At 42.1% G+C, this 15,951-nt stretch overlaps 1 non-coding gene across 1 annotated transcript; it reads left to right on the top strand.

The window, feature by feature from the left end:
- Positions 1–2,328: 2,328 nt before the first annotated feature.
- Positions 2,329–2,430, top strand: LOC129562218 (U6 spliceosomal RNA). The gene has a single exon (XR_008687141.2). It is a non-coding gene; the product is annotated as a U6 spliceosomal RNA (small nuclear RNA).
- Positions 2,431–15,951: the final 13,521 nt, after the last annotated feature.

Below are 15,951 nucleotides of genomic sequence, written 5' to 3'. Positions count from 1 at the left end.
CTCCAGGCAAGAACACTGGAGCGGGTTACCATTTCCTTCTCCAGGAGATCTTTCTGACCCACGGATCAAACCTGGGTCTCCTGCATTGCAGGCAGACTCCTTACCATGTGAGCCACCAGGGAAGCTGTCAGTGACAATCTCGGCCTGTAGTTCCCCAAGGTTCTCAAGAGGCTTGCACCAAAGACTGTCTGAATACCAGGAACTTCTGGAACTTTCCTTCCGACCCCTCAGGCTGCAGGACTGATGCAGGTGATTCTCAGAAAGCTCACCAGAAGCTGACTGGAACCTCTCATCTGCTCAGTCATCCGCCTGCAGTTGCCTCCAGAAAATAATGGCTTCCTTTTCTCCTGGAGTCTCCCATCTCAACAGGATTCTGGAAACACAGCTCTCAACTTCTCTTGCAATGGAGACCTTAGGAAGGTGGCAGTGATGCCAAAATGAGTCTAAATAATCCAGCACAAATACTAAAGGCAAGCCTCTGGGCTCTGTGATCTCAGAACACAAGGATGACTTGTGTGAATCTTCTCACCCTGCTCTCAATCTGGCAAGGGTGATGAGACAGATGAGTAAAAACAGTGGTTCAAGGCTGAAGACTCAGGCAGAGGCAGATGCAGGGACAATGCCAGGCAATTCAGAGAGAAATGGCTTCCAGCTGAGAAAGAGTCAGGGAAGACTTCAATGATGGGTAGACTTTAGGTTGAGCTTTAAAGAACCAGTAAATTTGTGGAATAAGTCAACACGGAAAAGCAGGGAATTAGGGGCATGAGAATGGTATAAAGACAGGTACAGGGATTCCCAGGCGGCACAGTGGTAAAGAATTCACCTGCTAATGCAGGATAAAGATACAGAAATAGAAAAGAATGTAGTGATAAGTGACTTTATTAAACTGAAGAAAGGTGTTTTTTGAAAAGGGGCAAAGTGGAGGGGAATTCCCAGAAAGTAGTTTTTGTTTCACTTTGGACACTGTTCCAATGTATGAGTTTGAAATCTTCTTAATAGGAAATGGAAAACAATTTCAGATTTTAAGAATATGATGATTAGATTGCTCCATTAGGGTGAGGCCTCACCACAACTCTGTTTTGCAGGTATTATCCTGCTTGTTGTTCAGTCATTAAGTCATGTCTAGCTTTTTGTGACCCCATGGACTGTAGCCCAAAAGGCTCTTCTGTCCACGGAACTTCAGGCAAGAATACTGGAGTGGGTTGCCATTTCCTTCTCCAAGGGATCTTCCTGACCCAGGGACCAAACCTGCATCTCCTGCATTGCAGGTGGATTCTTTACCACTGAGTCACCAGGGAAGCGCTGTCATCCCTGCTGGATGTCCACTAAGCCAGGATGGGCACTGCATTCCCAGGAGGTGTGTGGGATTTGGTGTGCACAACCAAAGGCAGGCATCTGTTAGTCCCCCACTCATAGGTCATTAGAAGAAACAGGGGTTCAGAAACGTTTAGGAACTACCCAAGATAATATGTTGATGAAATGTGAAGCTTGTGGATCTTGATTCTAAAGCTAACATTTCTTCCACATGACTTGCTATACCATACTGCCCCCACTCCACAGTCCCATCAATTTTTTCTCATCAATCCCTTCAGCTATTTTCTGTTCCTTTTGTCTAACTATATAGGTCTTGCCCTGAAATCCTGAGAAATAAGAGACTAGTAAAATCTGCTCCAACTAAAGATCAAACTTATAACCCAGGTTTTTCCTCATATATCTATTAAGGTATAAATGTCATTCAGTTTTATATAACAAGAGAAGAGGAGATTTTGAAAGTTATTCACTGTTCGATACAATGTGAAAGAAACTTATTCAACCAATGCCCTCTCAATCCACGTCCTTCTGGTGTTAAAATAGTTCTGGGTTAAAGTTGATCATTCTGCTTAGTGGATTATCTAACTCATTTCAAAAATTATTTAGTCTTTACTTATATAAGCATTACAATCCCATCACCAAGTTGAAGATGAACTAATCTCCTGTTTAGAACTTTACCATCTGAAACTGTGACCCTAAACATTTCTAAACTGACTTATCAACACCCCCCTTCTCATTGGATCTTTTGACTCTGCCCCAGGATTTCTCACTTTCTCTAAATAAAATACTCATCACTATATATCATAATGCTACTCATCTTTTAAGTCTCAATATAAATTCAACTTTCCCCATGAGGTCTCTGCCCATCCAGTTCCCACCATTACCCTTCTGGATGTAATGTAGCAAGCCACCATCCTAATGGCTCTGAGGTTCTGTAGCATCCCTTGTGATTTTTCTATACCCCAGCCAGAGTTGGGATGCAGGTAGAAATAAGGAACTTACTAATAGAAAATAAAGGTGTTTGCTTCAACAGCACATATACTAAAACTGGAACAATACAGAGAAGATAAGCATGGCCCCTGCTAAGTGAATTTATTCACAAAACAGAAGTAGAGTCATGGACGTAGGAAACAAACTTATGGGGATGAGTGGGGAGAGATTAACTGGGAGATTGGAGTTCAGGACTGACATATACACATATAAAATTAAAAGATGCTTGCTCCTTGGAAGAAAAGCTAGATAGCATATTAAAAATCAGAGACATCACTTTGTCAACAAAAGTCCATAAAAGTGAAAGCTATGGTTTTTCCAGTAGTCATGTATGGATGTGAGAATTGGACCATAAAGAAAATCAAAGAATTGATGCTTTCAAACTGTGGTGCTGGAGAAGACTCTTAGGAGTCCCTTGGACAGCAAGGAAATCAAACCAATCAATCCTAAAGGAAATAAACCTTGAATATTCACTGGAAGGACTGATGCTGAAGCTGAAGCTGAAGCTCCAGTACTTTGGCCACCTGATGCAGAGAGCTGACTCATTGGAAAAGACCCTGATGCTGGGAAAGATTGAGGGCAGGGGGAGAAGTGGGTGACAGAGGATGAGATGGTTGGATGGTGTCACTGACTCAGTGGACGTGAGTTTGAGCAAACTCAAAAAGATAGTGAAGGACAGGGAAGCCTGGTGTGCTGCAGTCTATGGGGTCACAAAGAGCCAGACAAGACTTAGTGATTGAGGAATATAGAAAACTAATAAGAACCCGCTGCGTAACACAGGGAACTCTACTCAATGTTCTGTAAAGGCCTATATGAGAAAAGCATCTAAAAAATAAAAAAGATTGTTTATATGTGTATGTCTGATTGACTCACTTTGCTGTATACCTGAAACTAACACAACATTGTAAATCAACTAGGCTCCAATAAAAACTTTAAAAAGAAAAGAAATAAAAGACAAATGTTTATGGCTAGTAGTTTCAAACAGACTTCTGTGTTAAAGAATAAAATTATGCCTGCTTCTCAAATTGCATTCTATAACTCAGACCCTCACTGTCAGGCTAGATTAGTCTACACTTGGAATGAATAAATAATAAAACAGTAAATACTCATGACAGCACTCTATTATGTGCCAGGATCTGGTCTCAGCACTTTACTAAACAACAACAACAACCCTCCGAGGTAGGTACTGTTATTATCCCCATTTTACAGAAGAGAATCTGAGGGCCAGAGAAGTTAGATAACCAACCCAATATCACACAGCTAATACTTGACAGAGCCAGGATTCAAGAAGGCAGTTTAACTCTATAGTGAGTCACTGAATCGTACTGGGGGGAGGTAGGGTTTCGATATATGAATCTGGGGGGACACAAACACTGAGTCCATAAGAACAGGTGAGTCTGGTGCATAGCCAGTATTAAGAACTACCATATTCTCTGTGTTTGTAGAGCTATAGAAGCATTCCTTTTTAATTGCACAAATACTATACAGAGTTTAATTAAAATGTAAATTATAAACATTTAATTGTGCAATTAAAATTTAATTACACAATTTTTTAATAAAAAATATAGGAGTATATGGCGCAAAACAAATATGGATACATTTCCATTGTATCATATGCCCAGTTATCTTTCAAGTGTTTCTAGCACACATTCTTATATCCACTGATTAGAGCATTTTGTGAAATGAGAATCAGATTGGTTAAAAGGTGAGGTGGTAGATCTGTCAAGATAGATTGCATATATCCACTGCTGCTGCTAAGTCGCTTCAGTCGTGTCCGACTCTGTGCGACCCCATAGACAGCAGCCCACCAGGTTCCCCCGTCCCTGGGATTCTCCAGGCAAAAACACTGGAGTGGGTTGCCATTTCCTTCTCCAATGCATGAAAGGGAAAAGGGAAAGTGAAGTTGCTCAGTCGTGTCCGACTCTTCACGACCCCATGGACTGCAGTCCACTAGACTCCTCCGTCCATGGGATTTTCCAGGCAAGAGTACTGGAGTGGGTCGCCAGTGCCTTCTCCGGCATATATCCACTAGAGGAGCATATTGTATCTCTGGGCACCCTGTCCCTGCACATGCTTATATCATTATCTTTCATGTTCAGAAGTTCCTGCTGATTGTGCAGGTGCACAGGCGAAGCTGTAAAATCTGCCTTGTGACTCGTGATAGTTTCTTTCATGATTCAAACCAGGCTTAGTCATTCCCGGCAGAGCCTGTCGCTGTTTGCAGTTCTGCCGCTTTTCTCTGACTTCAGCAAGAGACATTGACCAGTCTTCTCCAGGGTCTCCAGCCATTCCTGCTGAGGAGCTCATTTTGATGTTTCTGAAACTTATGCTCCTCATTCCACCCCCACACTGGGAACACAGAGGATGAGGTACAGGAGACAGCAGGTCACTCACAAGCAGACCCTGACCGTACCGCAGCCTAACTCAGCTGCCTGCTGCAACGTCCTCCTCACAAAGCTCGCCAAACACCAAGGCGAGAGGACTGAGGCTTCTGCAGCCAGCTTAGAGGCTGAACCAGTGAGTTCAGGAGGAGCCACTTGGCCACTAGTGAATTACCAGTTCATCCTAATTCAATGACTTTGGTCTCCTATAATTAATTTGCTCTCTTCTCAAGAAAGTCCTCTGGTAAAACATTACAGAGTTTCTTTAACCAGTAATATCTAGTCAACAAAACAAACCCTGTTAAAAGTTTTTCTAAGAAATAATGAAGAGATGGAAAAGTGCTATTATCTACAAAATAAGGCAGAAAAATGGAAAAAGGGAGTCTCCATGGCCATGCAGAGTCCCCAGATGTGTGGGAGAGCTCCTTATGTGCCTCTCCAGATACACTCTCCAGCCTTCCCACCTGCTCTGTGCCCTGGGAGGTTCGTCTGTTCCGTGTGGAATGGGGTCAATCCACAGAGACCACAGACAGAAGATAAGGAAGCAGGACAGTGAAGTTGAAGTATTTATTCCTTTGGATGCCTCTCTTTGGGGTCACCAGGGACAAGCTGCATCCATAAATCAAAGGTCACAGTGCCACCTGGGTGCCCGGCCTACACAGCTCTCTTTTTCTTCAAATTTTCTCCAGCTGCTCACTCTTCTTTCCCTTTCAGCCCCTGATGATAGCAGAGCCCCACTGTCACTGGCATGGCAATACATCACTCTTCCTGGTATTATCTCTACACACTGCTTAGGTCTTTGTAAACTTTATTAACTCCTCTTCTTAAATCACCCTATTTCAGCGTGACATCTCTTTCTGCTGGGACCACAGAAAGCAAACGGAGGATATCTTTGTATTAATAATTCTTAAAAATACCACAACAGTGCCTAGAAGAAAACCAGGATTTTAGATTAGATAAACTAGGTAGACTAGAAGGATAATCAACAATATTTTCTCTACATGAATCCTTGATGCAAAGAGCCAACTCGTTGGAAAAGACTCTGATGCTGGGAAAGATTGAGGGCAGGAGGAGAAGGGGGCGACAGAGGATGAGATGGTTGAATGGGATTACTGACTCAATAGACATGAGTTTGAACAAACTCCAGGAGATAGTGAAGGACAGGGAAGCCTGGCGAGCTACAGTCCATGGGGTAGCAAAGAGTTGGACAGAATTGAGTGGCTGAACAACAATATGAATCCCAGGAAGACCTGCTAATAGGGAATTCACATGCTCTATGTCTCTAACTACTCCTGAAGAAAACTTCCCACTTGTGGATACCAGCCCCAACATAACTTATTTATTTATTCTAAAATCAAATTCTCAGGTTTCAGTAATTGCACTTTAGTCAGCCAACCACAGAGGTGTCCAATTTTTAAATGACCTTTTCTTGTCTCATGAGTATATTAAAGATAGCAAATGTATTGGTACTTCCCTGGTGGTCCATTGATTAAGAACCCACCTTGCAGTGCAGGGAATGCAGGTTCAATCCCTGGTTAGGGAACTAAGCTCCCACATGCTGCAGAGCAACTAAGCCCACATACTGCAACTATTGAGCCCATGTGCCACAACTAGAGTCTGTGCACTACATAAAAGATCCTGCATGATGCAAGGAAGACCCTGCATGCTCCAACTAAGATCGGATGCAGCCAAATAAATAGATAAGTAAATATTTAAGAACAGCAAACAAACAAATGAATTGATTTTTAAAAACAACAATCAAATGTTGCTCCCACCATCATAATAAGAAAAACCAGAATTATTTACGAAATCATAACTTTTCTTGAGAGTTGAGGTAAGGAGGCAACCAATGGAACTGAATTCCACAGTGAAGAGTCCCTCTGGGACATAAGGATACACAAACGGATTCATCTGAGTCAAAGCATGAAGGGGAAAGTGACTGTAATAGAAGTAAGAAGAAACAAGAGAAAAATTTAACAAATCCCTAAAGGCTGAGAGTGGGTTAGCATATCACTAGAATATGATATGATATGACATATGTCATATGATAGAATGACAGGAAGTGCCAGGCATAGGGAAGTTTGCACCCACTTGCATGCTCTTCTGCACAAGCCTCCCCCAGATTCTTAGAGAAACAGTAAGGACAGGGAAGGGGACGAGATCAAACCTCATCACTGGTGACCTGGTGACTCTGAGGAACAGGCACAAAACACTGCCTACTTCTTTGGACCTTATTTTCATAAGAAGCAAAAGCTTTAAGCCATCGGAAGAAGGACAGCAGTCATTCTCAGCCTTCCCCCCATCGTGTGGTGGCGGGTAGGAAATGCTCCTTCGTGACCCTAGGAACTAGTCACAGACCCATTGCTTCTATAGGGAGGGTAGAAGCAAAAGATAGCTTCCCTGGAGGATGTGAAGGAAACACTCTTGGACCAGTTATTCTGCACCAATAAGAAAGATTTGCTTCTGCTGGGGGAGGGGAGAGAGTACTTCTCCTGCCCCAAACTCACCCCAGATTCAAGGCAGAGTCTGGCTGCCACAGAAGCAAAGGGAATGAATACTCACAAGGGCACACTTTTGAAGCCTCGGCATACTGCCTGGAATTGAGGTTGGACCAGGAAAATCAAGAACTTCTACCCCCACTACAAGCTCCACAACTGAATTATACACAACGACAGCTGGGAAAAGGGCAGGACCATGGATCAAGGCAGGTGGCCAAGAATGAATACAGGCTGAGAGTGTAGAATACCAAAATAACTCCTCAGTACCCCAAGCCCCATACAAAAGACAAGGTGAACACAACCCACTGTTAAAAGAATTTGAAGCCTCTGATTTCACTGAGGATGTCAATAGCAGTAATAAAATCCAAACCTTGCTTAAATACTGACTGTTGGTTGTTTAATCGCTGTTGTGTCCAACTCTTTGAGACCCCATGAGCTGTAGCCTGCCAGTATCCTTTGTCCATGGGATTTCCCAGGCAAGAATACTAGAGTGAGTGGGTTGCTGTTTCCTTGTCCAAGTGATCTTCCTGACCCAGGGAATCAAACGAGCGTCTCCTGCATTGAAGGCAGATTCTTTGCTGTCTGAGTCACCAGGGAAGCCCTGAATACTGACTAGAATGATTCAACATCCCATGCTAATAACCTAGCAGAAGAAGAGTGGCTATTCCTAGATCTGAAACTGTTTAATTCAAGGTCTATTATTCTTCAATACACAATGCACACAATGCATTAAAAAATAAGACAAAAAAGCAAAGAAAAAATCGACGTACTGTCAAGAGACAAATCAATCAACAGAACCAGAAATAATGACCTAGATGTGGTACTTCACATAAGAATTTAAAAATAACTATAAATAATTTGTTAAAGTATATGGTGGAAAAAGTGGGCAACATGCACGGACAGACGGAGAGAATCAGAAAGAAATGGAAACTATAATAAAATGCTAAATGGAAAAAAATCATGATATAAGAAATCAACAGTTCCTTTATTAAGCAAAGCTGAGGAAAGAATCAATGACTTTGAAGACAGAAAAGTGGAAATTAACCAAAAATTAAAATGACAAAAAAAGAGTGATGAAAGAGAAAAGAACATCCAAGAGCTGTGAGATGATGTCAAATCATCTAACATAGATGTAAGTGTACTTCTACAAGGAGGAGAGAGAGAACTGGGAAGAATCACTCCAAGAGATAACACCTAAATTTCCTGAAATTAATGAAAGACAAAACCCCACAAACCTAAAAAGCACAGAGAACCCTGAGGATACACACACACAGGCACACACAGGTATCATAGTCAGACTGCCGCAAAAAATAAAAATAAAGAGAAATTTTCAAGGCAACCAGAGGGGTAAAAAAATCATTACCTAGAGAATAACAAACAGAACAAAAACAGTGGATTTTTTGTCAGTAACTGTGTAACAAAAGAACAGTAGAGCAACATCTTAATGATGGTGATGAAAAAAGCTGTCCATCCAGTAAAAATTCAAAAATGAAAGGAAATACTATCTATGTCAGGAGACTTTGCTTTTGGCATTTACACAAAACCACAGAAATTTTGAACTGTGGTGTTGGAGAAGACTCTTGAGAGTCCCTTGGACTGCAAGGAGATCCAACCAGTCCATTCTAAAGGAGATGAGTCCTGGGTGTTCATTGGAAGGACTGATGCTAAAGCTGAAGCTCCAATACTTTGGCCACCTCATGTGAAGAGTTGACTCACTGGAAAAGACTCTGATGCTGGGAGGGATTGGGGGCAGGAGGAGAAGGGGACGACGGGGGATGAGATGGCTGGATGGCATCACCGACTCAATGGAGGTGGGTTTGAATGAACTCCAGGAGTTGGTGATGGACAGGGAGGCCTGGCTTGCTGTGATTCATGGGGTCACAAAGAGTCGGACATGACTGAGCGACTGAACTGACTGACTGACAGAAATTCACAACACTTGTCAAAATGTATTGCATGATATAACTCAGATACTTGTACCCAATCTGTATTGTGATCTATTCAAGAATAAGGATTTTTATTTATTTTTTTTCTCCAGTGCCAGATACAGTGCCTGGCATCCAGAATGTGCTCGGTAAGTGTTTCTGATTGATCCAAATCAACTTAAACCGAAGTCCTTTGTGTGTGCATGTGTGCATGCTCAGTCGCTCAGTGTAAGGTAGTTCATTTAAGTAATCTTTATTAAACAAGTATTTCTGGTGCCTACCATGTGCAAAGCAGCATCTATTAAATTGGGAGTTAAAACAATTTATTGAGGTATTCAGAGACTTTTTGAGTATAAATAATGTATTTCTGGGGTTTCCCAGGTGGCTTAGTGGTAAAAGAATCTGTCTACCAATGTACAAGACACAGAAGATGCAGGTTAATCCTCAGGTCAGGAAGAACCCCTGGAGTAGGAAATGGCACCCCACTCCAGTACTCTTGCCTGGAAAATACCATAAACAGAGGAGACTGGGTACAGTCCATGGGAGTGCAAAGACTTGGACACAACTGAAATGACTCAGCATGCAGGCATGCAATGTCTTCCTATCTTACATCATTTTTACTACTATTAGTCGCTACGAGTCAGACATGACTGAGCAACTTCACTCTCACTTTTCACTTTCACACATTGGAGAAGGAAATGGCAACCCACTCCAGTGTTCTTGCCTGGAGAATCCCAGGGACGGGGGAGCCTGGTGGGCTGCCGTCTATGGGGTCACACAGAGTTGGACACGACTGAAGTGACTTAGCAGCAGCAGCAGCAGTACTACTGAAGTATGTTACGCCCATTTACACAGAACATTTTACAATGTGATCTAATGACAAACAGAGATAGTCAGGATTTCCCTCTGCAAAAGATTTTCAAAGAAAAGAAAATATTGAGGCTGTCTATACACATTTTGAAGCAATACGTTTTAATTAAATTATTGAGATAGTATTGAATATTTATCAATGTGATAATCATAGGAATAGTCTGTATTTCCACGTTTCTGTTGTTTGTGGTATGGGGTATCTTAATTCAATCAATTATTCAAGTGGAAGTGTTTCAGAAATTGTGCTACCACTAGCTCTGCATAACACGTGAAAAAGGGGAGGATGATAGAAGTGATAAAGTAGTACAGACACCAAAACTTACACATTACAACTGTGTCCGCATCTAGATATACACATTTATGGGCTTCCCTGGTGGTTCAGGCGGTAAAGAATCCACCTGCAATGCAGGAGACCTGGGTTCAATCCCTGGGTTGGGAAGATCCCCTGGAAGAGGGCATGGCAACCTACTCCAGTATTCTTTCTGGAAAAATCCTCAGGGACAGAGGAGCCTGGTGGGCTATAGTCCATGGTGTCTCAGAGTCGGACATGAATGACTGACTAAGCATACACACACACTATTACAAATCTATATATATATGTTTCAGTCTCCTTGGTGTTAATTGTACATTTTCAGTTTACTACATAATTTGTGCAAAATTGAATATAACTGTACACTTATATTAATGCATGATTAAGTAATTTTCAGGATCACATATTCATGGCATTTTTGAGCCCTATTTTTTATCAAGAAATGTGATATCCTAATGTAGAATGTTACTATAAGCAAGCCTGCTACTGCTACTGCTGCTGCTAAGTCGCATCAGTCGTGTCTGACTCTGTGCAACCCCATAGACGGCAGCCTACCAGGCTCCTCTGTCCCTGGGATTCTCCAGGCAAGAACACTGGAATGGGTTGCCATTTCCTCCTCCAATGCATGAAAGTGAAAAGTGAAAGTGAAGTCACTCAGTCATGTCCGACTTTTAGTGACCCCATGGACTGTAGCCTACCAGGCTCCTCCGTCCATGGGATTTCCCAGGCAAGAGTACTGGAGTGGGGTGCCATTGCCTGCTCTGATAAGCAAGCCTAGAAGGTAAATTTTCCATTGTATTAAAAACATGCAAAGCAAATGATTTCTACAAACTACATATGTCTATATGCATACTTACATACATTAATAGGCAGAACATTATATTAGAACCATTTTTAAACCTTGTTTTAAAATAAGAAGTATGTTCTATTTTGTTACTGAAAAATGTCAAGGAACAATGCAGTAAAACCCATACAACCTCACCTAAATTCACTAAGTAGTAATGTTTTTGCCACATCTGATATCCTTTCTTCCCTCATCCCCTCCCCCTATTCACACACATGAATACTATTTTCTCAACCATCCAAAAGTTAAGCTGCATACATACATCAGAACATATCACCTCTAAATATTTCAGTTCTCAAGAAAATGTGATTCCTCTACACAACTTCACATCAGTACCACACCTAACAGGCAGTCATATCCAAACTTTCTCAATTGTTTCATTATGTCCTTTTTGCTAGATTATTTTTTCAGTCTAGGTTCTAATAATCAAGGTTGATATATTTCATTTGGCTGTTATGTCTGCTTCAGTTCAGTTCAATTCAGTCGTTCAGTTGTGTCCAGCTCTTTGCGATCCCATGAATCACAGCACACCAGGCCTCCCTGTCCATCACCAACTTCCGGAGTTCACTCAAACCCACCTCCATCAAGTCGGTGATGCCATCCAGCCATCTCATTCTCTGTCATCCCCTTCTCCTCCTGCCCCCAGTCCCTCCCAGCATCAGACTCTTTTGCAGTGAGTCAACTCTTCTCATGAGGTGCCCAAAGTATTGGAGTTTCAGCTTCAGCATCAGTCCTTCCAATGAACAACCAGGACTGATCTCCTTTAGAATGGACTGGTCGGATCGCCTTGCAGTCCAAGGGACTCTCAAGAGTCTTCTCCAGCACCACAGTTCAAAAGCATCAATTCTTTGGCGATCAGCTTTCTTCACAGTCCAACTCTCACATCCACACATGACCACTGGAAAAACCATAGCCTTGACTAGACAGACCTTTGTTGGCAAAGTAATGTCTCTGCTTTTTAATATGCTATCTAGGTTGGTCATAACTTTCCTTCCAAGGAGTAAGCATCTTTTAATTTCATGGCTGCAATCAGCATCCGCAGTGATTTTGGAGCCCAAAAAATAAAGTCTGACACTGTTTCCACTGTTTCCCCATCTATTTCCCATGAAGTGATGGGACCAGATGCCATGATCTTCGTTTTCTGAATGTTGAGCTTCAAGCCAACTTTTTCACTCTCCTCTTTCACTTTCATCAAGAGACTCTTTAGTTCCTCTTCACTTTCTGCTATAAGGGTGGTGTCATCTGCATCTCTGAGGTTATTGATATTTCTTCCGGCAATCTTGATTCCAGCTTGTGCTTCTTCCAGCCTGCTTTCAGTTCAGTTCAGTTCAGTCGCTCAGTCGAGTCTGACTCTCTGCGACCCCATGAATCACAGCATGCCAGGCCTCCCTGTCCATTACCAACTCCCGGAGGTCACTCAAACTCATGTCCTTCGAGTCGGTGATGCCATCCAGGCATCTCAATCTCTGTTGTCCCCTTCTCCTCCTGCCCCCAATCCCTCCCAGCATCAGAGTCTTTTCCAGTGTCAACTCGTCACATGAGGTGGCCAAAGTATTGCAGTTTCAGCCTTAGCATCAGTCCTTCCAATGAACACCCAGGATTGATCTCCTTTAGATTGGACTGGTTGGATCTCCTTGCAGTCCAAGGACTCCCTCAATTTTCATCTGTCCCTTTGCTTCCTCTGTTTGTAATATTAAACTATTTGAAGAGTCCTACAGAACATTCCATATCTAGGATTTGTCTGTTCCCTTGCGTTAGGTTCAGTTTGAACATTTCTAGGAGAACACATTATAGATGATGCTATATTCCTCCTGTCACATAACATCAGTAGGCAAGACTTCAGGCTATCCCTCTCCTGGCAGTGCCGAGCTCCATCACTTGGTAAATGTGGTCACCTCTCCATCATAAAGACATATTTTGTCTCTCTGTAATCACTAAGTTATCTGTGGGCTGATACTTTAATGTCATCAGTAGTGTCCGACTCTTTGTGACCCCATGGATTGTAGCCTACCAGTCTTCTCTGTCCATGGAATTCTCCAGGCAAGAATACTGGAGTGGGTTGTCATTTCCGTCTCCAGAGGAACTTTCCAACCCAGGGATCGAACCCGGGTCTCCTGCACTGCAGGCAAATTCTTTACCATCTGAACCATCAGGAAAGTTCCCAAACTGAGAGACTATCCTGTTCTCCAAGAATCTCTCACCTACTGTTTAAGGTGAAACATCTATTCTTGGTGATCTGAATCAGTTTTTACATTGGAGGTTACAAAATAGTGATTTTTCTTACGCTATCAGTCTTTCTATATTTATTAGGGGGGAAGTATGCTTTAAACAAACACTGAATAAAATGATAAAATTTCATCAACAAAACAGTGTTATAAATTCTCATCATCAGGTCTTAGTACTCTTGAAAATGATCCCAGCAATTCAACTAAGTTTTTCAAGTTCAGATATAGATTGACGACACAATAGTGTCTGCGATACTTCAGGACCTCAGCTCATTTTCAACTGGACCCCACCATGAGGCAAGCCAAGCATGTTCACAGGTTGCGTTGGGTGTCACTGCCTCCAGGGAGCCATTCCTCATTAACCTCAGATGGAGACAATCACTCACATTTGTGACCAAGCTGTGCCCTGTACAAACCTTCATCAGAGTACCTCTGACACTTCATTATGCACAATTATGGTTGTATTTACTTCCTTCAGGCTTCCCTGGTGGCTCAGACAGTAAAGAATCTGCCTTTAGTGCAGGAGACCCAGGTTCAGTCCTTGGGTCAGGGAGATGTCCCAGAGAGGAGAATGGCTACTCACTTCAGTATTCTTGCTGGGAGAATTCCATGGGCAGAGGAGTCTGGGGGGCTACAGTCCATGGGGTTGCAAAGAGTCAGACACAACAGAGTGGCTAACACATACAGTCACTTCCTTCTCATGGATAAGCTCAGGGAGGATAGAAATCTTTTCTTATTGGCCTTCTTACCCATAACATCTAGGACGATGCCCAATGTATACTGAATTAACATGAAGTCACACACAATCTATATCATCTAACAAAACCCCTGAGAGATAAGTAGGGCACATGTCCCTTATTTATTTTTCATGGAGAGCAACTCAGAGAGGGTAAGTGACCTGTTTTCAGGAGGCTGTTTTCCTATCCAGTGATGACAGACTACACCACAACCGCTACTCAACAATAAATTCCAATGATGCTCATCCAGTGGTTTAGCAATTTCTAGGAATGGGAAAAAACATCTCAAATGCTTGTTTCTATCACAAAACGCACTGCCCATTTTCTCCAAACATCCTTTTTTGGATATTTTTTATTTTTCTAATTATTAAAGCTATTATTTATTAACTAATTATGCATTATGCAGGGCTTCCCTGGTGCCTCAGACAGTATCTGCCTGCAATGCAGGAGACCTGGGTTCCATCCTTGGGTCGGGAAGATCCCCTGAAGGAGGGCATGCCAACCCACTCCAGTATTCTTGCCTGCAGAAATCTCATGGACAGAGGAGACTGATGGGCCACAGTCCATGAGGTAGGTCACAAAGAGTCTAACCATGACTAAGCAACTAACACTTTCACTTATGCAAATATGAAACGGAAACAAGGAAGTACTAAATAACTTGCCCCATCACATTCCCCAAAATCAAAGGGGCCAGGATTTACCCAGATGGTCCAGAGTGCAGTCTATACCCCTCTCGTGATGGCACCTTAATCACTGCTGTAGAGCAGAGCCAATGTCAGGCCCTGGCAAAGAACCACTTAGATAGGAATTATTAGTCTCCTCATTTACACAGGAGGTAGTCTTACAGAAGGATTAAGTAACTTCAAGTTAGCTAGTAACAAGCAAAACTAGACTTTTGAACCCATATGACCATACTCCATGGCCAGAGCTCTTAATCATTGATCTGTGCTGTGTGTATGCTAAGTAGCTTCAGTTGGGTCTGACTCTTTGTAACATGGACTGTAGTCCGCCAGGCTCCTCTGGCCATGGGATTCTCGAGGCAAGAATACTGGAGTGGGTTGCCATACCCTCCTCCAGGGAATTTTCCTGACCCAGGGATCGAACCCACATCTCCTGCTTTGGTAGGTAGGTTCTTCACCACTAGTGCCACCTGATCATTGATCTACTGCCTCTTTAACTTGCTGCTTCCCCATCAATGTTCAAGTACACCCTCCTTTTCACACAATGGCCTTTACAGAGAAAGGAAATCAGCAGTTGTGCTAAAAATAATAATAGGTAATATTTATTGAACACTTACTGTGTACCAGGAAGTGTTGTATTTTAAATGTATTATTACATTTTATCCTCATATTTACTCCATAAAGTAGGTTTCACTTTAATCATGTTACACACATGCTCATTTAATCCTTGCAACAAATATTTTAACAAGCAATGATGGTGAAAATCCTTGAGATTTTATCTCAGGAATATAACTGGTTTGTGAAAATGTACACAGAATATGCAGTTTAGCAGGGAGGACCTCTCAAAACTGCAGTGAAACTCCAAGGTTGTTCACAGAGCACTGTGTTCCCTCACTCTTTACTTGGTGCAGTAACAATAAACATTAATCTACTGTCTTAAGAAAAACTGAAAAAATTATCTGCCTCAGCAACAAGTTAAAGAGCGTAGATCTGTTTTCTTTAATCACTAATTTTGGAAGTTCGTGATGAAACTACACTTAATGGAATTTACTTTCTTTTTCAACAAACTTTGTAGTCAAATGCTTTTATTTAAAACTCTGTTAAATGCATATTGCCAAGTGAATGAAGCCCATCTAAAAAAGCTACATGCCGTATAATTCTAAATCTATGACACTAGAAA

This window comes from Moschus berezovskii, chromosome 5 (genome assembly GCF_049115385.1).
Source record: "Moschus berezovskii isolate FMDL1 chromosome 5, NW_MosBer_1.0, whole genome shotgun sequence".
Taxonomy (NCBI): Eukaryota; Metazoa; Chordata; class Mammalia; order Artiodactyla; family Moschidae; genus Moschus; species Moschus berezovskii.
Note: the sequence above shows the minus strand (reverse complement) of the source record. Positions and strands in the feature narration are given on the sequence as shown.